Below are 27,148 nucleotides of genomic sequence, written 5' to 3' on the forward strand. Positions count from 1 at the left end.
TCGAAAAAAATATAGGGGCTGCTGGGTGGCTCAGTCAGTTGAGCCTCTGACTTCAGCTTAGGTCATAATCTTGAGGTTCATGCCCTTAAGCCCTGTGTCAGGCTCTGTGCTGACAGCTCAGAGCCTGGAGACTGTTTCAGATTCTGTGTCTTCCTCTCTCTCTCTGCCCCTCCTCTACTTGTGCACTTGCTCGCGCTCTCTCTCTCTCTTTTTCTCTCAAAAATAAACATTAAAAAAATTTTTAAGAAAAATATATATTCTGAAGTATATATATTCTAAAAGTATATTCGATAGAGTAAGCTGTATATAAACTAGGATATATGTGAATAAGCAAATATGATCTTTTCCTAAAGAGTAATATCCACCTGAATATGTTGTATTAAACACTTTTTAACCCATACATCTGAAAAATTCGGCCTCAGTGAAAAAAATGAGTTGAATGGATTTATAAAGGATAAAACTGATATATAAATAAAATTGTTCTTTTATGCTTATCTTATAGATAGAAGAAAACATACAAGTTGAAAACACACTTTTATTGCAACACCGAGCAAGAAATTTCAAGTTTCACCCTGTGTATGTCTGTGTCCTTGGGTCTGTCAAGTTGAAGGTGTGAAAACATTGAATGAGTTAAATGCTGCCATGGGCAGGAAATTTTTATTATCATGATAGCTGTGGGGCCGGGGTTAGGGAATAATTTCTCTCTTAAAATCCGTCTGTAAGTATGGTAATTTTCCCGAAATATCATTACTGTGTATTTGGAAGTTAATAAAAATGTTAGGGGTAGTCACAGAAGCAATAACTCAAACACTTTTCACTTTTGCAGGATTGTTCAGTGATTGGTTCCACCATTAAACTTGAATTTAATTTTTCTTTTATGCTGTGGATATGCTGAGTTGCTTTTGCTTTGAAGCATTTATCTTTGTCCTAAAACACATTGGTATCCCTTACCTAATACTGGTGTATCTTTGGATTTACTGAGGGATAAATGAGCTTGAAAATATATTTAAGGGTAGACATTTTTTATACATGCATAAAAACAGACACAATAGCTGTGGAAATTTACTTAATAATTGCAGATAAATATGTTAAGAATTGTAGTTCTCCTGATGTGGTAATAAGTACAGGGAAGTGTGCTATCATTAACTCTATTCTCTTTTTTTTCCTTTTTCCTTTTTCTCTCTCTCATCCCTTTTTTTTTTTTTTTTTAATATTTATTTTTAAGAGAGAGACAGAGAGGGAAAGAAACACAGACTCTGAAGCAGGCTCCAGGTTCCCAGCTGTCAGCACAGAGCCTGACGTGGGGCTTGAGCTCATGAACTGTGAGATCATGACCTGAGCTGAAGTCAGAGGCTTAACCAACTGAGCCACACAGATGCCCCTCTCCCATCCCTTTTCTGTCCTTATCCATTGCAGATCATAAGCCCAATAGAGAATATACCAATCATTTGCAATGACTTTGTTTCTTACGACCTGGTAGATAACTAATCTTAGAGAAAAGCCAAAAGAGGAAGAGACATCTATTCAACCAACTTGCCTGGGACTGAGTCTTCTTGGAAAATTGGACTTTGCTTTCTAAAACAGGGATTGTCCAGGAAAAGCTAAGTCTTTTTGGTCAATGTCCTTTATACTTTTGTGGGGGGGTGGGGGGGGTGGGGGGGATGGGTGTGGAGAAATGACATTTTTACTTAAAAAGCATCTTGCTGGAAAACAAAACTTTGTTTCATTGAACACTTAAGTGGCTCTGTTTGTTTCTAATCATCCTGTGGAACAAAGCCAACAAGATATTAAAGAGGAGGTCTACATGAGGTCAATTCAACAAATTCATCAGATCATATCTGGATACTGGGAAGTCCAAAGATCAAAGTATCAGCAGGAGTAGATCCTAGTGAAGACTCTAATCCTGGCTTGCACATGATGTCCTTCTTGCTGTGTTCTCACAAAGCAACTGAGAAAGGGGGGCAGGGGGGAGGAGAGAGAGAGAAAGAGAGAGAGAGGGGGAGGGAGAGAGATGGGTGGTATGTCTTTCTCTTTTATAAGGATACCAGTTCTGTGGGATCAGGGCTTCACCCTTATGATCTCATGTAACTTTAATCACCTCCTTAAAAGCCCTGTTTCCAATACACTCAAATGGGGGTGTAGGGCTCTAACATATAAATTTGGGGCAGACACAATTCATTCCATAACAGGCACTGTCTTCCTTGATGATTACATTTCAAAGAGACGGCTCCCAAGTCCTTGAGAAAGACATTCCTGAGTTGTAAATCTGGTGAGAGACTGGGGGAAGATTTATATCCCGAAGAGGTAGAGAAAGAATTTACAATTATGAGTTTTCCAGAGTAAATGGTCTGAGAAAAGGAAGGTCAGGGACTAAAGTTGGGGAGAAACTTGTCTAAAGTTTAGTCAAATGGAGAACTTTAAGGCTGTCCTGGCCGACCTGTGGGTCATCAGTGCTTCATGTACTCTGAAAAAGAAATTGCCTTGTGTTGTCCTTTTTCATGGTAAAGCCAGCAAAGAATATCCATGCATTGGCCAAGCCTTATCCTGAGGGGCCTGGGAAGTGGTGTGTAATGCAGTAAATGGTAACATTTCAATTAATACTTTCAGATTTTTTGGCTGCTTGTTAGCTACAGGCGATAGAAATGGGATCTATGTTTGATAAAAACCTCTTTGTGTCCGTTAGGATTTCAGTGTCCTTAGTCCAATTATCTGTCTGTCTATCTGTATAATGATACCCTAGGAATAAGTACCCAGGTTGAAAAGCAAAGGCCAGGCCTCTATTTATCTTTGACTGTAAAGGGCAAGACCAGGTTGTGTTTTGAGAGAAAAGGTGTCATGGGAATATAAAGAGAGGATGAACGTGGGAAAGGGAAAAAAAACAAAAACAGAAAGAAGGAATGTTTTCTTTTGGTTGAGTATGATTAACTGTAAGTGCCAGAAGCCCCCTCTCCCTTCCTCTCCCTCCCCCTCCCCCCCTCCCCCCCCACCCGCCCCCAGCTGTGTTGCGGGTCAGCTGCTCACAAAGGGGCTTTTCAATTTACTTACCATTTGATGAACTTTTAGTCAACTGGTTGAAGAACAGGGATGGGACTGAGGTGAGGGACAAGTGCCTCTGGGTGCAGAATTTAAAAGAACACACAAAAAGGGCTAATTCAGAGTGGGATTGATATTACTGATTTTTCTTTTGACTTAGGGTCCCACCTGGCTCGCTGAGGCACTGTGACTGATCTGTCTTGGTTGAAAATCTTTATATTTTATTTCCTGCGGGCATTCACATTCTTTTTGGTTTTTAAAATGTCACATTAAACATTATTTATATTGATTGCCAAACTTTTTGGCATACCCTTAAATTTTGTAGCTGAGATACGTGCCTCACTGTGTCAGCCTATCCTTACTCTGCTGGAGGCAACAGAAATGGTACTTCCTTCTAGATTTAGAATTTATTTGCTGTCTCTCTAGTTGGGTTGTGTAGGTCTAGAAAGTATTGTACTAACAGAGATGAACATTGGTGGGGTTAAAAAGAACATTGTTCATTTCCCCCCAGGTCACTCACTAACACTTTGGAAGGAAAGATTTCTGCCAAGAGGGAGGTTTGATGAAGAGAAACATCTCTGAGAGTATACAGGTAATTCAAAGCACACAATTTAATGTCACCAACAGAGAATGTTAAATGGATAAACTGTTGATTAAGAGATGGAATATGTGATTCTAATGCTACAATTTTGTCGTTACGTTCATAAGTATGTGAAACCTATCTAACCATCTGTAGTGTTCTAAAGAGGGGATTTATTCAGTCTACCTGTTGACATTGTGAAAAGAAAATGAATGTACCTTAGCTTGGTCCAAAAATGTAAGTTCACGTTGCTGTAGGTTTAGGTGGTTAAATCTCTCACTGTTGATTTAGTTGGGTACCTGATAACAAATGGACAAAATATATATTTGTTATTTATTTAAGGGATCCTTTCTGTTTTTATTAAGTCCGTAGTCATGGTATATGTGGTTAAAGTGCACAGAATTCAGATGTTAAAAGCAAAATAATAAGTGAACAAGAGAAGAGAAATATAGCATTTCTGTTGGCTTAGGAGGGACTTTACAAAACTGTAACAGTTCAAATAACTCTTTTGCAGTTTACATGGACTACAACTATAGTAGCATGAATTAATATGTTATATCAAGTTGGCAAACCTTTTGTAAAGGGCCAGATAGTACATATTTTAAACTTTTCATGCTATGTGGTCTCTGTTGCATCTATTCAGTTCTGCTGTAGTAGTAGGAAAGCAGCTATAAGCAGCAGTAAATAAAAGGACATGTTCCAATAAAACTTTATTTACAAAATTAGCCAATGGGCCAGGTTTGGTCTACAGACCAGAGTTTGCCTACCCTGGTGTCAGAAGATTCTACATGCTTTATTGAAAACTATAAACTGGGTTGTCTGTAACAGTGAGGCATAAAGGATTCATGTCATTTATTGAGCTGAATATCCAAGCCATTATCTAGATACAAATGAACCTTCATCACTAATGACTTTGAAATAGTTCATGTGTCTATACCTAATCTTATCTCTTAGCATTCTGTATCTGACAAGATTATTTGATGTCAGATGTTATTACTAGGTAAATATGCTATCTATGTTTTGCCATATTTTGCCCTCTTATAAAGTCTTAAAGTTTCCTGAATATTTGATTCTTTACTGAAGGCTATGAAGCTTACAGACATTTCTACCTGAGTAAAGTTTGTTTTACTGGCAGTAATAAATGCTTCTTTTTTTTATTTGATGAAAATTTTTAATATTTATTTTTGAGAGAGAGAAAGAGAGAGACAGAGCTCGAGAGGAGAAGGGCCAGAGAAAGAGGGAGACACAGAATCTGAAGCAGGTTCCAGGCTCCAAGCTGTCAGCACAGAGCCCGATGTGGGGCTCAAACTCACGAACCACAAGATCATGACCTCAGCCGAAGTCAGACCCTTAACCGACTGAGCCACCCAGGTGACCCAGTAATAAATGTCTCTTAATGGGTCTCAGTAACTCAGCTAAAACCACAGAATTAAGGTGGCCTAATGTGGAAAGCTGGCTAACTAGATATTTGGTTTTCATTTGTAGGAGGACATCTTCTCAATTTAAGAAAATTTATTATAGGTGTAGGGACAGTGGTTAAATCGTGCTAAATGACACTTTTTAAAATTGGGCTGCATGTTTGGAAGAGCTGTTGTGACAGAGATAGCACAGACTTTCCATTAGTGTCCTGGTTTCTTTTTTACCTGGGTTCTATTTTTAGAAGGTGAATGGACATCCATAATTAGATATAGTCCTGGAGATACACATGGTTGAAACCACATGAGTACATATGAACACTAAAATCCCGGGTACTTCCAATGAGTGTGTGCAATGTTTCATGCATAGCTAGTTTCATGAAATTCGAAAGTTTGTATTCTACTTACATCTTTCCTTACTTAGTTTTTTAAATGTTTTTTTTTTTAATTTTTTTTAACGTTTATTTATTTTTGAGACAGAGAGAGACAGAGCGTGAACGGGGGAAGGTCAGAGAGAGGGAGACACAGAATCCGAAACAGGCTCCAGGCTCCGAGCTGTCAGCATAGAGCCCGACGTGGGGCTTGAACTCACGGACTGTGAGATCATGACCTGAGCCGAAGTCGGCCGCTCAACTGACTGAGTCACCCAGGCGCCCCAATTTCCTTACTTAGTTTTAATTTATTTAAGTTATTAGGCTAGAGGTTAAAATGTCTAGGACCAAAGTATCAGGGTATTTGGATTTCCTAGAAACCATCTTTAATCTACAATTGAATGGGAGTATAGGTGTTTGGCAGGTGACATGTTAACACTAATACACTACACTGGAGTAGATGGTTGTATATTTTCGTTTCTTGGTTATTCTTTTTGGTCAGATGGACAAACTTTTATCTCCACACCTCTCTCATGGCCAGGACTCATGTGAGACACCTGACACACACAGGTCAAGGAGACTTGGGCTTCCTAAGATTCCCAAACTAAGTGCCTCCTTGGATTTTGTGTCCTAGAGTCTCTCCCACTCACCATATTCTCAGCACCCCCTTTATCTGTTGATTTCTTCTCTGTCAGTGTATGGAGACAATGACTGGCAGATAATGTCTGCAAGGCAGTTTTAGCTCCAGAGAACAAACATGTGGCATTAACACCATATGGTATTGATTATATTTTAGTCAGAATGTTTTGGGTTTAAAATATTCAAATTGTGAGAATTAAGTAGACATAAATATGATATATAGTTCAGATAACATTCTCCTGGTTATGTGACATAGATTACCATATAACCAATGGCTTCCCCAGAAAGATCTCACCATCTGAGGAATCTCCTGATTCTTCACATTTAATTGCAGAACGTTAGCCAGACTTTCTATGATGTTTTCTATTCCCTGTTTTATTCAAATGCCTCCTCAACTTCATATTCTTATTTCCTTCTGTGACTTTTATTCTTCTTCCTAGTTACATACTGTATACACTGAAGAGATAGGGCAGAATGAAAGAAACATTTATTGAGTCTTCTGAGTGAGTCTCTCATTAGATATTGTCTATCTGATAATTCTATATATCTAATTATTGTATTTCTAAGATGCCATGATTTATATTTTTTTCTAAGAAAAGAATTCTTAAGAGTCCTAGTGTTCATGACTCACAATAATAAAGGCTTTATTTCTCCCTCTCGCTCATATTTCAATAACAAAGGTATTTTTTATAGTTATATATGTAAAGGTATAAAATCTAAATATCCCTGAGTACTTCTGGCATTGATTTCATCTAGCTTTAGCTCAAGAATAATGTGACTCTCACTTTTCACCCTTAGGACTTAAACACAGGTTTCTTACTTATTGATACAGACATATATATGGATATAGATAGGTAGATAGGTAGTTCATTATTAGTATAAATAAAGTGCAAACCCTCAAGTACAGCATGTGTGTTGCAACCACAGTTATTTATTTTGGCTGGAAATGATTGATCTGAATTGAATCAAAGCATAAGGCAAATCTTGTTCCCTCATCACCCAGTAGGTCACATTACGATCAGTTTACCTTATACAAATTTATCCTGTAACATAACTGGTGAAGGTTTTCCAAGGCGTATGTCAGAACAACACAATCCTGAGCATATATGTGTTCCCTTCCCGTTGAAGGCCAGAGAGGCCAAGAACATAGTAAATAGTAAAACAGATTCAACCTAACCCTGTTTGACTCCAGATATCAGTCTTAAATCCAAGTATACCATTCATGAGTTTCACCAAATTTATTTCTTTAAAAAAATTAGTAAAACACACACCACCTAAAACATGGTATCTTAGCCATTGTTAAGTGTACAGCTCAGTGGCATTAAGTATATTAACATTGCTGTGCTACCATCATCACCATCCAGCCATGAAAGTCTTTTCAACTTATTAAACTGAAACTCTACCCATTACACAGTGACTCCTCATCTTTCCTCCCTTCAGCCCCTGTCAGCTACCACTGATTTTGACTACTCTAGATATATCATATAAATGGAATTGTACAGTATTTATCTTCTTGCAACTGGTATATTTCAACTTGAACTATCTTCATAGTTCATCCATGTTGTACCATGTATCAGGATTTCCTTCTTTTTTGACATTTAATATTCCACTGTATGTATATACCACATCTTGTTTGTCCATGTTTCCATCAGTGAACACTTGGGTTGCTTTTGGGTGTTCGCCATATTTATTTATTTATTCCATGGTTGTATAAGTTGTTTTCTGTTAGAACCACAATAGGTTCTTTGCTGCACATGCTTTTAAATTAACATTCTAAATAACATACACTTAATGCCAACAGAGAAGAAAATGATGAGTTAATCCTAGGACTGGTGGAGGGTTTTGAGAGGCGATTGAAATACCCCAGAAAAAGAAAATAAAGACTATGGATTCCATTGTTCTGTATGAAGGAAACACATGCTTCCATTTGACCACAAAAAACAAAACAAAACAAAACAAAAAACAAAAAAAAAAACAAACTTATGCCTCCCTGGAGCAGAGTTTCAAGGACATTTGGAGATTTGGGTCATGAAATATGTTGTAAGTTTTTACTTTTTTTTTTTTTTTTTTAAACCTTCTGGTAAACCAGTATAGGTAAACACATTATATGGGCAGCCTTAAAGATAGCTCAGTGGGGGAGAATCAAGTAAATGCCAGAACATTTTAAATCAAAACATATGCAACCAATATTTTCTGATAATCATTTTTATTTGAAGTCATTGAAGTTACTGAAGTCATTTTATTCTTAAATGAAATTACTTTTTTATTTCCAAAATTGTGTGCATAACACACATGTTGACGGTATGTCTTCTTAGCTTAGAATTTTGAGTTTTGGGTTTATACCATAGGCTCAGTTTAAAGGCTCAGAATCCAGATTATTGTAGTTGCATACCCAAAGTGAGTAGAGGGCTGATAAAAAATGATTATTAGTAAATGCCCTTAAATCTGCATAATAATGACATTTTAAAATTGACATTTTAAAAAATAGTTTTTGGTTGAAGAAGATAATTCTAGAATGTCAGTGTTAAATTTTGTAACATCTTGCTTTATTAATTCATATTACTCTATAAAAGGTGCTAATACATTTGCTACTCTTTTCATGAGTTTATGTAATATTCAGAATTAACTTGACTACTCTCAAGAAATTATTTTACTGGGGCTCCTGGGTGGCTCTGTCAGTTAAGCATCCGACTTCTGCTCAGGTCATGATCTAGCAGTTTGTTAGGTCCAGCCCCTCATCAGGCTCTCTGCTGAAAGCTCAGAGCCTGGAGCCTGCTTCCGTTTTCTTTGTCTCCCTCTCTCTCTATCCCTCCGCCACTCACACTCTGTCTTCCTCTCTCTCAAAAATAAATAAACATTAAAAAATTAAAAAAAAAAAGAAACAGTTTTATTTATGAGCATTTTATATTTTAGGCTAATAAAGTGGTCATGAAAACAAAGAAGCCAAATAATTATAATTTTATTTTTTCATTGGAAATATTCAGTGAGGAATCACTGTTTTATTCCTTATTCTGGTTTTATAATACATGAATAAAATACTTTGATCTACACACCATGAAATTTGTGAATTATATGAACACTGATTATTTTACATTTATATTTTACTTATTTTCTGTGCATTTTCAATTGTTTATCTCTTAGACATTTTTTGAAGATTTCTTTCTTAAATGTGTTAAAACTAAGCACTCCATTTCCTAATTAATCCCATGGTACCAGATTGTATTATTTCTTTATTTTTTAACATCACACTTGTAAATCAAACTTAGAAACACTTTTCTTCTAATATCATTTTAAGACTGTTTTTAATTCAGTTTGCTACCAAATTACCAAAGTAACCAGTAAGTTCAGTTGAAATAGTTCATTTCCTTGAGTGGAAGATATCATGGACAAGTATTCTTTACTGTCATAAAGAGTCAGATGTAAAATGTAAATGTAAAATGATCAATTGATTGATTAAACATTTTATTTTTTTAATTATTTTATTATTTCATTTTTATTTTATTATTTTATTTTCTAGTCACAGAGTAGGTAAGGAATTTTTATTTACAGTTTCTGAAGTATGTAAGTGTCTATTGTGTTTTTGGAATATGCCACTGATTCCCAAGGTTCTATTAGTATAATAGAGGAGATGAGTCAGGTGAACCAAAAACCACTCAAACAAAACAAAGCAATGATAGTAACTACAGGAGTGAAAAGTACTTAGGATTTGGTACACGTTGCATCCTCAAAGGCTCTAGGTACATAAACTCTGAGACTATAGATATATCCTGAGTTTAGTCATAATAAATCATCTGTTCTAAGGATGTGTACCCTAAGTAGGTCAATAGCTGAGAGCATCTGTGATTTCCATAGATCTGTAGGCCAGATTCCTGTGTCCCATCTCAATTCAGTTAAACAGCCACAGATTCTGAAATTAAAAAAAAAAAAAAAAAAAGAATTCCTGACGGCCATGGTCCTTCATTTGTTCCTCTAGCATTTTTTGAACAGCTCTGGTATCCTTTGCTCTTCATACTCTATGTGGGCCCTGCAGAGGTGTCAGGTCAGCTAAAACTGAGTATCGCTATGAAAATTCAGGAAAATTGATGAAATGTGAGGGAATTGACCGTGATAATTTCCCACATCTTAACTTGAATTATATACTAATGGTAGTTTTGGGATAATGCAGAGCAAGTAGTAATAAGGGCTTTTCTTGCATGTGGAGAAGGAGAGCTGGCTTATTGGACTGGTTTGAGAATTAAGTTAAGGATGCTCGTGTAAAAGACATGAGAGGTGACACAAGGTCTACTTCCCTGGAAAAGTAATCATTTATATATGCTTGCTTCTGGAGGTAATGGGAAGCCAGATCCCTTGGAAGGAATTAAAGGAAAAGAGAGTTATGTGCATAAATTTACAGAAGTCAGAAATATTAACTGGGGATGTTCATGTTTAATCCATGGATGAGATAGAGGTAGTTCAAAAAATAAATTATGCCAGAAAAAAGAATTCACTCATAGTTTCTATGTCGCAAGTTGGCATAAGTTTCTCTCAGGCCACTAAATTTATTATTGTGCTAAAATTAGAAGTAATTAAATTATCGTCTTGTTTTGATTCCCCCCCCCCCCCCCCCGGGAGCAAACCTTTACCACCAAATAGACCTGTGGTATTTGGTAAAGATATTTTTATCGTTCTGTTTGTTTGATTCGTATTAAATTCCCATCCCAAGATCTGCCTTCTTCTTAGAAGGAAACAGTACTATGGACTGTGTATTTAGGTAGACATTTAAAACCTGTGTCAGCTGCCTTAGAAGAAAAACTAGCCTGTGAGATTTGAACACATTATTGATACAGAAGCTGAGGAAGATGTTTCCATCTATTTCATACAGTATCAGGCTGTTCTGTGTTTCTGATTTCTGTTTCCTTCTTTTCCTCTGCTTTTCACCCTTTCTGCATAGTTTAAATTTTTTTTAATGTTTATTTATTATGGAGAGACACAGAGAGAGAGAAAAAGAGAGAGCATGAGTGGGGGAGGGGCAGAGAGGGAGGGAGACACAGATTCTGAAGTAGGCTCCAGGCTCTGAGCTGTCAGCACTGACCCTGACATGGGGCTCAAACCTACAAACCCGCAAGATCCTGACCTGAGCAGAAGTTGGATGCTTAACTGCCTGAGCCACCCAGGCGCCCCTCTGTATAGTTAAACAAACTTCAAACCTGGTAAAAAAGAAAAAAAAAAGGAAAAACAAATTTAGCTCCACTGAATTTTTTTTCCAAGTTCACAAGAATTACATTTACCTACAATAATGCTTCATTCTGAATTGACAGATTACATCTGTCTTTCAATATATGCAGCAACACCCACTTTTACTGAAAGTTGGATGATAGGTTCATAGCATTGCATTCAGCATCATTCGAATCCAAATGACTAGACAGGGGTTGTCCAGTGGCTCTGCCCACAGGATCAGGCATTCTAGTTGGTGTGACAAAACATGAGTATAGTAAACCGTGCATATGCATTTCATGTTGGCTTTCTAATCTACAAAATAATTGACTTAGCAACAGAATAGAGTAATATATATACTGTATGTGTGTGTTATATATATATAACATATATATATGTTTTTAAATTGTGGATTGACAGGAGGGGGGATATTCAGAAAAGAAAATAATAGGGGTGCCTGAGTGGCTCAGTTGGTTAAGCATCTGACTTCGACCCAGGTCATGATCTCATGGTTCATGGGTCCGAGCCCGGCATTGTGCTCTCTGCTGTCAGTGTAGAAGAGCCTGCTTAGGATCCTCTGTTCCCCCGCCTCTTCCCCTCCCCGACTTGTGTGCACACACTCTCTCAAAAAATAAATAAACCTTCAAAGAAAAAAATAGTGCTGATGCCATCAGGGAAAACTTGAGTTAGGCATCTGGACTGGAGCCTAACTTTAAAGAATTGGAAGAACATGGTTAAAAAGAAAGAAGGCAGGATCAGCAGATCATAACACATCAGTTACCATAGACCAGCTAGAATTGAGTGAACCTGTTGGGCTCACTGTTATATCTCTCATATTATTGGGCTTTCTTTTCCCTTTCTAGAGCCCCTGGCTGCTGAATTCCCAGTGGAGATTTCACATCTGCTTGTCATATAAACTTCAGCTCTGGTCTGGTGAGGATTAAAGTCTCCCTGAGATCCTGACTGAGCAGCCTTTCTCCCGCTTTATTTGACACCGCACTATATCACGGCAGTGCTGGCTCCTTCCCCACTCACCGTGTGTAGTAAATCCTCTGCACGCCACAAGGTCAGCCGAGTATTAGATGCAGAGTCCTGTCAGAGGTGCTGACAGCTCCATCTTTCTGAGGGTAAGGGAGTGCTGGGTCCTGAAATTCGGTTGCAGTCCTGGCCCAAGAGTCAAAAAAATGCTTTCATCTTGAAAGATGTGATGATTATTATGGGCTATGTTTCTCTGATCCTTAAATCTCTTTTCAGACATGCATCTTGTGTTGTCACTTCTTCAAGTTTTTGGAAGTGCTGGGAAGGAGAAGAAGCTGTAATTGAAATGGGCAAGCATGGCAGGAGAAAAGTAAGTCCAGAAAGTCTCACCGAGTTACAATATATTTGTTAAGTAGCCTGTAGTTACATTATTCTTGGTCTTCCTTTAGCCCAAGATAGGAGCTTTGTTTTAGGAATACCCATTGCTTGGGGCACCTGGGTGGCTCAGTCGCTTGCTTAAGCATTCGACTCGGCTCAGGTCATGATCTCAAGGTTTGTGAGTTTGAGTCCCACATCTGGTTCTGTGCTAACAATGTGGAGCCTGCTTAGGATTCTTTGTCTCTCTCCCTGTCTCTCTGCCCTTCCCCTGCTCATGCTCGTGTGCAATCTCTCTGTCTCCCAAAATGAATAAATAAATAAATTGATTAATTAATTAAAAAGAATACCCATCATATATAATGATGCCTTTAAGGTCATTTTCTCACTCTCTGTCTTAATTTTCCTTTGCCAATTAATGATTTCACTACTTCCATATAACAAGTTATATTACAATCCAGAAAAACAAAATTATGATTGTGTTCTGGGTAAAATGTTATGGTTAAAGTTCTTTCTAAGTATCTTCTTTCCCTGAAATCTATCAAATAAATTTTAAAATATAGTCTCCAGAAATAGTCGCTAGAATGTCCCAGGAACAACCAAATAAGGAAAAGAGGACAATGCCACTTCAAAAAGGAATGGCCAAGGAAGGAGACAGAAGATTCTCATGACTCAGGTTGCTATTAATAGACTACCTTTACCCACCAAAGCTGAGGTCAGGTGTGAGAAAGGGTAATGCCACATGAAGATTGGGGGGACTAAAGAGACTTAGTAGGGAGACAGAAAAATATGAAAGTAAAAAACCCACAAGAGGAAAAGCAATGAACTATTACCATTGGATCTCAGACAGGGCTAGCTTCATGGACAAGCTACCTGTGCATATTCTCAGACAGATCCCAGGCTGGATTTAATACTCTCCTATCACAGGCTTGAAACTCTTAACAATTTTTGAATAAGGGAGTCTGTATTTCCACTTTGCACTGTGTGCTACAATTTATGTAGCCAGCCTTGATTTGTGGCGGAAAAAAATCCACATCTGGTCTCACGAGTTGGCAGAAAAATTCTGAATGAGGCACTAGCCATTCTGACCACATATTAGAATCATCTGGGTGGGTGCGTGGGGGTGCTTTTTTAAAATTTCAATGCCCAGGTCATGTTTCAGACCAATTAAATACGAGTTTTGGTAGAGGTGAGGGTAGAGATAGTAGGGTGAATTGGGACAAGGCATCGGTATTTACAAAAGCTCCCCAAGGATTACAGTGGGCAACCAAGAATAATAACCAGTAAAGGGAAGAGTAATGAGAACGTGCAAACCTGGAACCAGGACCAGTATGCTGAAGTCCAAGTGAGGGGTGAAAACTCACCTGGGGATTAATACTGATGTGTTACCATTCTCTGGTTTTCTGTTTCATCTAGAAATTATTGCTACTAGAAGAGGGTGAGAGAGACATGAATGATTAGATGATTTTCTTGGGTAGAAGCTTTATCGTAAGAGGTCTACTCTGGTTAGGGGAAAGATATACCATCTGACATCTACCGCTAGTGTATAGGAAGGACCCCAGACAGGACACTTAAATTTCAGTCAAGGGAGCAGAACCTGAGCTTTTCCATCATTTGGCTATAGTGGAGATTTGTTGAAAATACCCAGATATCAAACTCCAGCTCGTAGGGAAACAGATTCCCAGTAAACTGTCTGCTGGTGTAATTATAAATCAGCTGTTTATAGTGGTGAAACTGGAAATGGGTATTTTTCCCCTTAAATAAATGGACCTGTACACTGTGATACAGATATATAAATTATGAATTAAATTAGTTTTAATGCTCCTTCAATGATAGGGTGGGGAAGGAAGCAGTCAGTTTCTAGTCAAGTTAGGTCTCTAGGGTTACAGATTCCCAACATTCCAGGGAAGGCAGAACAACTATGAAAGTATAGAAAATGGGGGATGGTATTCTAAAATCCTTTAAGTCATTGAGGAAATGGATGGGACCAACTGAGTTCACTTATGACTGTTACTGAGTGTGGCTAGGCATGCTGGGATCAGACAGTCTTGGCCTTGGTATCTGATCAGACCTGGTGAAATATCAAACTAAAATAAGTCAGTCTCACACTTGGAACATACTATTGGTGTTTTAAATAAATTGCTAGGAATATTATTAAGTTGCTTCAATCACTTTTAAGCCCTTAACTTCTTTGAATCAGTTTAATGACTAAAGAAACAAATTCTTAGTAGAAATGCATGGAGACTTCTATTTCCTCCAAATATAGTACAACCAGCATGGACCTACATTTTTTCTTGCACGGCCCCCATTTTGGAGATGGTACTGAAGGCTTAAGGAGGCTGATGGGTAGTTTAACAACTAGTTTTAACAACAAATAGTTTAACAACTATTAGAAAGATGAGAAACACCAAGGGTGAGAAATACAAGATGGTAACAGTTTGTCTATTAAAATAACATCCATGGTGGAATAGGGAAAAACACTGCAGATGTGAGTATGGGTTGAGGAGAGGTTTTTAAGTAGTCTCTGGTCTTCGTATCGACTTTTGTATATTAGCACCACAATATTTCCTTCTGAAAGCAGAAAACAAACAAAAAAAAATCTAGCTCTGGGCTAGCCAGACTAGTAGGGTAGCATCAGAATTATTCTCAGATGCCCCAGTTGAGGGGAGGGACTAAATAACAACACAGCACAAGGGATGATGATTACCCTGTGGAAAAAGAAGTGTCAATGCTCTCTGCCCTGAGAAACAATGCATTTCTATCCTCCAAACATGGATACTAAGACTTGGCCATTGATCTCTCCACACAGATTCAAATCATAGGCTAATGAGCCAGTTTCTCCAGGAAAAAAATGAACTCAGAAAACATTAAGACATTTTTGCGGAGCAACCATTAGTGAAAAAAAGACAAGAAAACACACCCTTTTAATCAGCTAAATTTGATTTACAGGAAGAGGCAAAATAAATATGGGGAATGATAACAGAAACATGAATCAAGGTAAGACATTAAAAGTATTGATTGGAAATATTGAATCTGAAAAATAATAAAGTTGATGAAAAAAACAACTCCACAGAGAAGTTGAATTGCAGAATGGATACAACCCAGGAACACATATGTGAACTAAGAGAAAAGGTAAAATAACTCTGCCATAGCAAAGACAGTGCCTCAGGATCAGGGTGGGATTTATTCTAAAAATATAGGTGTTATTCAATATTAAGAAGCATAATAGTAAAATTCACCATATTATGTCCAAAGATAAATCCCACATGATAAATCTCCATAGATGCTGAAAAAGTGTGTCATAAAATTTAGCATCTTTTTGATTTTCAACTGATTAAATAAAAATTAAAATTGGTTAATATTTCCTTAACATGATAAAATATTTATCTTGACTTAAAATCCAACAATTTAGGGAGAAAAATGAGATACTCCTCCTATGATAAAAAATACAAAAATGTTCACTATTATCTTTACTACTTACATTTTATTTGAAGTATTAACTAATACAATTAGCCAAGTTAAATATGTTAGAAAAGCAAGAATTGTGGGCTAAGCTATACATAAAATTAACATATAAATCAATCATCTTCACATGTAAAAGCATCTCTCTAGACAATATATTGAAGAGTATACCCCATTTAAAATGACAAAGTAAAATAAAATACCTTTAAATAGTCTTAACTAGAGTTAGTTAGGTGAGAAAAATTATAATTGTTCTGAAGGAACCAAAAATCAAAAGGAGACTTGAAAAAATGACAATGCTTTCAGTATTTGGGGATATGTAGATTTAACATCAAAAAGATATCAATTATCCCTAACTTTATTTATAAATGTAACACCAACCTGATAAATACACCAAATGAGTTCTTTGATTTTTCTCTCTAGCACTATTGCAGCTCAGGGGACACTGGGTAGGACAGAAAGCAGTGTCCACTTGAGAGGCCGTGGAAGAAGCAATGTCATCAAGGTGATGGACGCGGAGCACACGAAGAGGGAGTTGGGGACACATAGTGAGGTGGTGTCAATGGGGCACTCCAGAAGGCTCACTGAAGGGGATTTTAGGAAATAAAGAAGCTGCAAATAGCAGTATGAGGATGCTGAATGGTATGTTGTAGAGAGAGATTTTTGACTATAGAAAAGTATTTGGGGTCTAATTTTCTCCTGGAGATATGTTAATATCCCTCCAAAGTTGAGGTTATTCTAGACATAACAGTGATTGTCAAGAAGGAGGTGGAGTAGGAGGAACTGTCCATCACTTATCCCAAGCATGTATGGTGGCTTACCTGCATCAATTTGGAGTGCTATGTGATCAAGGGCAATCACTTTAAAAGTCCTCTGAGTGGGCACTTGTCACAGAGCCGCTGAGCTCTTAGTGATGCTACTGATGAGAACGGGGAAGCTACAAAGGTGAAACATCATCTTGAGGTAAAATAATACTTCATGAGAGTAAAAGAAGAGTTGGTATTTGTTGTGGCAGTGTTCACCTTTACCTAATCTCTGTACTCCTGGAAAATAGCAATGAAAAGGAAACTCCCTCCTTTTTTTGTATTCCAGGCAACAGCTCAATGCAAAGAACCACCCTTCTCTGTATGACATAGATAACTCTTGGGATGTTCCCCTAGATTCCCCGTGACAAACCTAGACACAAAGATTCTAAATCCCCACTCTTTGTTTATTGAACGATTACCTGCCCTGCTTATTCTCACTGGTCAATCTGAACATGTGACCACTAAAATTTAGTTAGACTTTTCTCCTCCCCTCTAAACTCTGACTTGTTCCTGAGGTTCTTCCAAGCACTGGATCATGAAACATCTCTTCTTTATGGTCCCTCCTGAGAATTAGGACCAAAAATAAAACACACACACACACACACACACACACACACACACACACACACACACACGCATTCTCCTTGCTCAACTGTCTGATCATGTCACCTGTTCATCACCACCCCCCACTTCATTCCTCATAGCTTTGTTTGCTCCTCCCTGAAAATGTCCTTTCTGTCTGACCTTCAAGACTGTTAGAGAGCAGATGGTGAGAGCATTCTCTAAGTGCAAGAGTCATCCTTCATGACGTTTTCCTTACTAATGTCTGGACTTGGATGTTTTCTTTGACACTTTATAAATCTTGTTTTGTTTTGCTCTTTGACATCTGTGGTGGTGCTTATTCACCTCAAGTGGAATCTGAAGGGTGACCAAGACCATGAGAGAACTGCAGATCCACACTTGAGGCTTACCTGAAGGGTGATGGGAGGTAACAACTGACAGTGGAAGTAATGAGGTAGTTGAGAATTTCAGAAGAGTTTGCAAGGAGAGCAGAATAGACTTTGGACTAGAACCCTTAAGCATATTAGATATTTGAGGAAAATCAAGAAATCCTAGTACCCTTAATTTTCAAACATTACAGGTGTAGGGGCATCAGCCCTCTTGTAGTGGAAAGCTCAGGTACAACTTTTGAGTCTCCTCCCCCCCGCCCCCAAAAGAAACTTAACTACTAATAGCCTAGTATTGACTGGAAGCCTTACCGATGACATGAACAGTCAATTAACACATATTTTATATGTTACACATATTCTGTATTGTATTCTTACAATAAAGTGAGCTAGATACAAGTAAATGTTAATAAGAAAACCATAAGGAAGAGAAAAAATACATTTACAGTACTGTTATATTTACAAAAAGATCTCTGTATGAGTGAATCTGCACAATTCAAACTCATGTTCAAGTATATAGTGAAAGCAATAAACTAAATCTTTCCTTTTCTCTTCATCCTCTTCTTCCTCCCTGACCTCCCTGCCTTCTCCTCTTTCTCTTTCCGATTAACTCCATGAATAACTAGGCTTAATATAAAGAAATCCTTAAGAAGCAATATGATACAGTGTAAAGAGCACTAGAAATTGAAGAATTTGGAATCTTCTCCTATTTTAACAATAAATATTACTTTGACACTGAAAGTAATTTTATTTATTCATCTGTTAAATAAAAGGAGTGGAAAAAAATAAAAGGAGTGAATTTGATATTGTTCGCAGAAACATCTGAAATGAAGTCGAGAATACCAAGAGGCCATAAAATGGAGCCAGAAGACCACTGGGAAGGTTAGTCTTAGGCTCTTCCATACTTGGATGGAATATGAACTTTTAGAATGCGCCAACCACAAAAGTACATCTTGTTGGAATTCTCAGAATGAGGCTTAATTTGCTGTATTTCAACCCAGCATTTAGCATAGTAACCTAGCCTATATGGATCAACCTTAATTATCTTTACCTATATCAGTCGTAATTTTTTCAGAATAACTTACACAAGCATATGGTTTTTGCCTTTATAAATTCTGTCTTACTCCTCCCCTTTGGAACACATTTCAGTTTCCTCCTCAATCTGTATCTCCCCAATTTGAATTCCCAAAGACCCCAAATGAACTTTTGGTTAGCTTTGTCACCTAAATTCTTTTTTCTTCAAGGTGTCATCTGTCTAAACATCTAAAAATCAGAATTCTGCTTTGTCTTCCACAGGATTCAATGACTTTTGTAAAGAATGAAAAGGATGCTAAGAAGCTGCTGTTAGAACTTTAAAAGATGCAATGCAAAATGTTACTGAAGTCATTCAAGAATATTTCAGAAGAAAATTATTACAAGGCCAAGCAAATTATTATGATTATGATGCAAGTAAATGATGGTGTGAAGTAATTATTATCAGTGACAAAAAATGAAAAGAAACCAGACTTTTGACAAAGAAACCAGTAAATTATTTATTATTTATTTATTTATTTATTTAATATGAAATTTATTGCCAAATTGGTTTCCATACAACACCAAGTGCTCATCCCAACAGGTGCCCTCCTTAATGCCCATCACCCACTCTCCCCTCCCTCCTACCCCTCATCAACCCTTAGTTTATTCTCAGTTTTTAAGAGTCTCTTATGGTTTGGCTCCCTCCCTTTTTTTTTCCCTTCCCCTCACCCATGATCTTATGTTAAATTTCTCAGGATCCACATAAGAATGAAACCAGATGGAACTGGAAAGTGTTATGCTAAGTGAAATAAATTATACAGAGAAACCAGTAAATAATTTAAAAGAAAAAAAAAATAGCCAAGATGGAACTTGAGCCCAAATCAGTGCACATTCCAAATTCTCCATGAAAGCCTTCTGAAAAAGATAGTGTAGTTCCTCCTGAACTCCAGAATATACCTGCTGACCCCAAAATGAAAACATTAAGTGAAATTAAAAAAAAAAACCAGCCTCATAGCCCTCATGGTAGTAGGGAATGATGCAGAGTAATTATATGAAGAAGAAAAGTTTTACAGTCCTCCATGTCTGAGGATGGTGATATGTTAGTAGTAATGGCTTCTTCATTGGGAAAGTCATTTTTCGTTATAAAAGAAGAGAGTGGTTACCCTTCTTCAATTAAGGAGCAAAAAGGCCCCAAGGAGTGTTACCTGAAAAAGATACCCTTGAAACCTATTGGGTTATAAGAAATGGCAACAACTCTTCATGTCAGGAGGTTTGAATCCATGCTTTCCCATTCTTTCTCTGGATCCAGAAGCTCTAGGAAAAATGACAGTGAACAACTGTTTCTGAAAAGCAAACTGCACTTTTTCCTCAAAATGAACCTTAGATCAAGAATCTGTTTCTTTGGGGCGCCTGGGTGGCGCAGTCAGTTAAGCGTCTGACTTCAGCCAGGTCACGATCTCGCGGTCCGTGAGTTCGAGCCCCGCGTCAGGCTCTGGGCTGATGGCTCGGAGCCTGGAGCCTGTTTCCGATTCTGTGTCTCCCTCTCTCTCTGCCCCTCCCCCGTTCATGCTCTGTCTCTCTCTGTCCCAAAAATAAAAAAAAAAAAAAAAAAAAAAAAAACGTTGAAAAAAAGAATCTGTTTCTTTAAGATCATAAAGCAGTTATAGCTCCCCCTTCCTTGTTTATGGGAAGCAAGCAAGAGGTGGAAGGAATAGCCATTCAACATTGTTGTGTTAGGGGAAGAATGTGCATGTGATGATTGATTAGTAAACTCTTTGTGAACATTTCTGTCTAAAATTACTTTTCTTTCTCTTTTTTTTTTTTCACTAGTCTATTATTTAAATGTATATTTGACTGTCTTTGGTCTGGTTATAAAAATGTTTGTTTTAGTCTCTGTTTTTCCTTTTAAAGTATATTCAGGTTATGTTTACATAAGGCTTTCACAAACCAAGTATATATTTAAATTCATTTGTAATATGCTGAAGAATATTTCCTCTATGAAATAATTTGGAGTTTATAATTATCTTATGTTTCTCATCTGTGCTTACCATGAAATGCATTTCACTGGATCAGCTCTGTTTTTGCTTGGAAATAAATGTCAAGATATATTTAAAATGATAATAGAATATTATGAGGAAATTGTAGCAATTAAAAATAGATCACCTTTATTAAAAGTTGTTATTGTTAGCAAAACCTGGCTACACTTCTATTATGGATGTACAGATAATAAATTGTACAAACTAAAGTACTTTTTAATCATAGTTTAAAAAATAAATAAAATAGATCCCCCAAGAAATCTCAAATGTTGGCATCAGGCAGTTAGCCCTTATGCCTCTGTTAAAAGATTTATGTTTGCAAACCATCTGTTGGTTAGTAACTACTTTCTCCTGGGGTGATTCAGTTAGTTTATTAAAAACTTGTAGAACCTTACTTTTTCCTATTATGCAAACTCCCATAAAGGAACTTAACTACAGGTAATTTGACAAAATGAAATGTTAAATATCCTTTTATCACCATAGGAAGAAATGTTTTTATCACCACAGGTAGTAAAACACAGCCATTGCCAGACAACGTATAACTTTTTGCATCTAATCTGTCAGAGCACCCATTTTAAAGTGCATTTAAATGATAATGGAAACATATTCATCAAAGCACAATGCCAATTTTCAAGAGAATTTTAGAAAAGCAGTACTTTCATCAGATTGTCAAAAGCAAATGAGAATTGCCATTTTGGACTAATAAAGGAGAACAGAGAGGGGAAATTGACTTAAATGACTAGCATCATTAAAATTAAGTAGGATGTGAAAATATTTAAACAGAATAAGTGCTGAAAGTAAATTAGCTATTTCAAATGTTTTCAGTTTGCATTTGCTCGATTTTCAGTGCTAAACCTGACATTTTGACTTAGATTTGTAATTCTGTATACCCATCTTATATGAAAACACTCAGCATACAGTCAACTCTTGACGGATATTTATTGAGTGTTAGCAATCATCCAAGAAGTATATTAAAATTTTTATCACTGGGGCGCCTGGGTGGTTCAGTCGGTTGAGCGCCCCCCAACTCTTGACTTTGGTCATGATCTCAGGGTTTGTGAGTTCAAGCCCCACAGTGCGCTCTATGCTGACAGCCTGCTTGGAATTCTGTTTCCCTCTCTCTCTGCCCCTTCTCTGCTTGCTGTCTGTCTCTCTCTCAAAATAAATAGAACCTTAAAAAAAAAAAAAGACTTTGATCACTTAATCTTCATATCAATAAGATTGGCACCATATTTTCTTAATTTTTTTCAATGTTTATTTATTTTTGAGAGACAGCATGAGCAGGGAAGGGGCAGAGAGAGAGAGGGAGACACAGAATTCAAAGCAGGCTCCAGGCTCTAAGCTGTCAGCACAGAGCCCGACGCGGGGCTTGAACTTATGCTCTTAAACTGCTCTGCCTTACAGTCATAAGTCTGACTCAAGCGAGGTCATTACAGGAATTAACCTCACTCATCCCATTTCCTTCAAGCTACACATTCACTATGGCGTAATGGCAGAACTGAAAAGAGAAAATTGGAGGCAGGGTAGGGATATCAGCCCTTTCTCACATTCGTCTTGCTTACTCTATCCTCTGATGTTCGTTCCACCTTGCACCAGTTGTCAGAGGCAAAGGCGTTCAAATAGATAAAAATTGAAGAGGCTAACTCACATCCTTCTTTTCGCTTTCTCTTTTTCTTCCTTGTACTCACCCTCACACTTCTTTTTGGGTAGCTTTGCATCGGTAGGAAGACTTGTTAACAGTAGGGTGTGACATTTATTATTTAAGCTTCCTCTTGAGAGCTGGTGTGAAGCAAGTGCTATTCTAGTCAGTGTCTCTGACCTCTACAAAAATCTGCTTTTTGGGCGTGTTAAAAAGATGAGCATTGTTAAAACTCCTGTGGCTGGTTCATTAAGTCAGAATTTCCACTGATATATTAACCTACTAAGTAATGGCTGTAGTAAGCTTATAGTGTATTAAGAGCAGCATTCAAAACAAAATACAGCCTCTCCTAGTTTAAGGAAAAACTAATTTCATTTCATGTTAATTTAGCAGAAAGACTTTTTCCATACTCACAAAGTTCTATGACCAAGCAGATTGCTTAACTGTCTGAAGCATTCTTAACCTTTCTCTTTATACATTATGAGTCCAATCCATTCTTTTGTGAGAAGAGATTATGGATGTAAATGAGTTTTAAAGTTAAAATATTCTCTGTTGGAATAGATATGTTTTATTAGAAGAAACATTGTTTCGCCAGCTAATTTAAGTCAGGTAATTAAAGCCAGAGAAAACCGCAATGCACTTCTGATTATCTGAATTTATTCATTATTATTCATTTATAGATTTATTATTTTTTGCAATAAATCTAAAAGGTCTAACTGTTCCTGATATTAGAGTTAGAGCAATTAAGAAGGTAGGTCACAGGGGCGCCTGGGTGGCTTAGTTAAGCATCTGACTTCGGCTCAGGTCGTGATCTCACAGCTTGTGAGTTTGAGCCCCATGTCAGGCTCTGTGCTGACAGCTCAGAGCCTGGAGACTGCTTCAGATTCTGTGTCTCCCTCTCTGGCCCTCTTCTGCTGGCGCTCTGTCTCTGTTTCTCAAAAATAAATAAATGTTTAAAAAAATAATAAAAAAGAAAAGCTAGATCATAGTTCCAGCTCTTATAGGGTTTACATTTTGCTGGATAATTTCTTGAGGATATATTTTCCCATTAAAGTTCAGTAGGAGTTAATTTAGCCTTGACTCACCCAACTCTGTATAATTCTGGCTGTCCATTTAAAAGAATTTGTGCCATGGCCTGAATTACTATTAAATGTTAGAGGGCCTATGTAAACAAACAAACAAACAAACAAACATTGTTGACCTGTGAGACTGTCTTCAGGACAGGTACATCATGGGGTTGCCAGTTACATAATTATATGCATTTCACTCTCATTGGATCATGTACCAGATTAAGTAGATTAGCAATGTTACTGAATGTGTTTGCTGTTCCTTTGTTGATTATTTTTTGTTGAAATCTTCTATAATTGTTATCCATTATCACACAAATTCTGTCTTGTGTTTATAAGAGCACAGTCACATAAAAGTGTTTTTTAGGAGTATTATATTCCTTTAAAACTTGGAAACTTTGAATGATATTATTAAGCAAAAGTATTTTGAAAAGAGGAAGTATTCAGAGAAAAGAATGCTCAAGGAATTACCCAGTTTGCAAACTTTTTTCCCCAGATTTACATTTTCTTTAACTTTTAGGGTGAGCTTAGTATAAGTAATACATATTAAAATGGGACCTCAAAAGTTCTTAAAAATTATGTTTTAAAATTATTCAAAATTACTCAAATGTAACCATTTTCCACATTTGTTGGATATCAAACTAGTTGAATACCCTCCTTTATACCTGTATACAAGTAGATCAGTAGATGGATGGATGCATAAATGAATGGATGGATGGATGGAAAGAGGAACAGAAGTTATTTTGCAGAAAACGAGTTATACTATAGTTATTAAAATATTAAATTAGGTATACTTGAACTTATCAAAAATCAAATACGAATGAAGCTAACAATGTTGAACTGTAAATGTTTCATAAACACAAATGTAGTAATATTTGAAATACCCCTATGACTAAGAATAAAGACTTTAAAAATGTTGAGATAGGTATGAATTTAAGTTTCACTCTTAGATAGTATCCATTTAATCCTGCCATTAAAAGATAAAAGTAGCCCATCTGTACTCCCCTTTTCTCTCTCTGTTTTTTAGATTTTGTAGCTATTTCTGTTCTGCATTCTCTTCTGTAACTGTAATCTTTGCGCTTGCTTTATTTTATTTTTATACTTCAATGGATTCATTGCTCTTCCCCAGCCATTATACCATATCCATAGTATTTGGGGGACTTTTAAAATGCCATCTCTGGGTTGGCTGGATTTCATCATCATATTAATTTTTTTGTATGCCTTTTCAATTAAGGCTCATGGATGATACATTTTTGAGAATTCTATTGGCTCTTAAAATGTTATAATTACGTGTGGCTTTTTTTTTTTTTTACTTGCAAGAAGACAGTGAACACTCACTACCATGTGAGAGATGTACACACAGAAATTCCTCAACTGGGAGACTTAAAGTTGACCAAGCAACCATATACTGTACTAACTACAGTAACAGTGAAGCCCCAGATGTTGTATGAGTTTTCAAGAGTGAGAAGAGTTTGGGCACAAGCACAGAGATTAGACACAATCGTGCAGAGGTACCATCGAAATTTGGCCAGTCTGGGAGCACATGGTAAGACACCACCGGGTGACAGGAAGTCAGGGGCAGGCCCTTGACAGCCCTGAAACCCAAACTTTATTCAGAAGGAATAGTATAGTAAAACTATTATTTTCATGTAGTTCTCACCCCATTCCTGTCCCCACCCTCAGTTGTTTACTGTCAAAATTCTCCTGTGTTTTGGCATGGAGTATACCATTTGTCCTTTTCTCACGGCATTGGAGTTGGCTCTATCACAGAGCTGACTTTTCCAGGCATGGCTCTTAACAGCACACATCTTTCTGAAAAAAAAAAAAAAAATTGATACACTTTTGACCATGTCTGCCAGTTGCTCTTGCACTTCAAAACAACTTGGCTACAAATACTATCACAGTTTCACACCTTCTTTCTTTCAGTATCTGGGGATACTCTTCTATTTTCAAGCAATAGGTGTCACTCTATGGAATGGGGAAGCCAGCTTCCTGTTTACCCCTCTCAAGTGACTTGCTCCTTCTCTTAGAATACCTGAAGAATTTTGCTTGTTCCTTTTATCCTTTAAGATTATATGTCTTTTATACATTTGTGTGTGTGTGTGTGTGTATGTATGTATGTATGTGTATATACTTATATACATATATATACATATGTATATATATGTATATGTATGTATATGTATATGTATATGTATATGTATATGTATATGTATATGTATATGTATATAACTGGGGGTTATAAATTCCTGTAAGGCTCTCAATTTTTTTTTTTTTTTTTGGAAAAAATGTATACTCTTCCTTTGTGGTTCCATTCTTTCTGTATTCTAGGGATATTTTACTGTATTATATCTTAAATAACTGCTTTATTTGTTAACCTCTTTATAATTATGTATCATCATTTAGCCTTTTTATATCCATTGTCTTCTAGTTAATTACCTATTTCTCTCTTCCCTTTACACTTAAGTCAAGATGCCAGTTTTTCAATTTAAAACCTTATTTCTTTCTGGTTCTCCTTTGTTTACTTACCCTGTTTTGACCTTGTTTAGAGTCTTTGTTTTTTCCTCAGCTCTGAATTCTCCATTTTTATATCTTTGCATTGACATGACATCTTGTCTTAGAGCTCTCATTTTATTAAATCTAGTTGTTTAAATTCTACAGCATGGAGAAATCTCGTGTAATTCTTCTTCTGTTCCTTGGGTTATGTTTAATGTCCCACTTGGGGTTGTTCCTATATTTTGTCCTGCTTTGTTTTACTCAATAGATATCCACTGTTGGTGTGTCTTTTTTACCCCCTATTGCTCTTGTTTCATTTAGGGTTTGTATTCTTACCTCACTATATTTTACTTTAGGTGAATTTACTCTCACATGCTTTGTTTTTGTCTTTCTCTGATAGCTGAAATATTCATTCTCCCTGCCCCTGGAAGAAAATGTCAAACCCCTCCCACCACCCATCCCTAGAACCTCTGAATAGGTTACTCCAAGTGTCAAAAGAGCCTTTATAGAAGGGATTAAATTAAAGGTTTTGAAATGGGAAGGTATTCTGGATAACCTGTGTGGGACTCATGAATCACAAGAATCATTAGTAGAGGGAGGTGGGAGAGTGATAGAACAGAAATGAGAAAGTGGAAACATATTGAAGTGCTATATTTTCTTTTTAAATAATTATTTATTTTTCAGAGAGAGAGAGAGAGAGAGAGAGAGAGAGAGAGACAGACAGAGCACAAGCAGGGGAGGAGCAGAGAGAGAGGAAGACAGAATCCGAAGCAGGCTCCAAGCTCTGAGCTGTCAGCACAGATCCCTATGTGGGGCTTGAAATCACAGACCAGGAGATCATGACCTGAGCGGAAGTCAGATGCTTAACTGACTGAGCCACCCGGGTTCCCCTGAAGTGGTGTGTTTTGAAGATGAAGGGAGGGAGCAAGATCCAAAGAATTCAGGCAACTTCTAAAGTCCGGAGGAGAAAAGAGAGCAGATTCTCCCCTGGAGCCTCCAGACAGAACTGAAAACCTTGATTTCAGGATGTAAGGCCCATATTGAACTTCTGTCCTCCAGAACTGTAAGATAATACATTTGTATTTTAAGCCACCAGG

The 27,148-nt window shown here is 37.0% G+C and overlaps 1 long non-coding RNA gene across 2 annotated transcripts; it reads left to right on the forward strand.

Moving 5' to 3' along the window:
* Positions 1 to 3,534: 3,534 nt before the first annotated feature.
* On the forward strand, positions 3,535 to 25,092 carry LOC122237666. Of its 2 annotated transcripts, XR_006216268.1 has the most exons (8): positions 3,535 to 3,625; positions 12,095 to 12,358; positions 12,486 to 12,579; positions 15,394 to 15,581; positions 16,470 to 16,551; positions 18,616 to 18,681; positions 19,096 to 19,322; positions 24,876 to 25,092. It is a non-coding gene; the product is annotated as an uncharacterized LOC122237666 (long non-coding RNA). The 2 variants fall into 2 exon arrangements; XR_006216266.1 differs by lacking the exon at positions 16,470 to 16,551.
* Positions 25,093 to 27,148: the final 2,056 nt, after the last annotated feature.

The sequence above is a fragment of the Panthera tigris genome, chromosome A1 (assembly GCF_018350195.1).
Source record: "Panthera tigris isolate Pti1 chromosome A1, P.tigris_Pti1_mat1.1, whole genome shotgun sequence".
Classification (NCBI taxonomy): domain Eukaryota; kingdom Metazoa; phylum Chordata; class Mammalia; order Carnivora; family Felidae; genus Panthera; species Panthera tigris.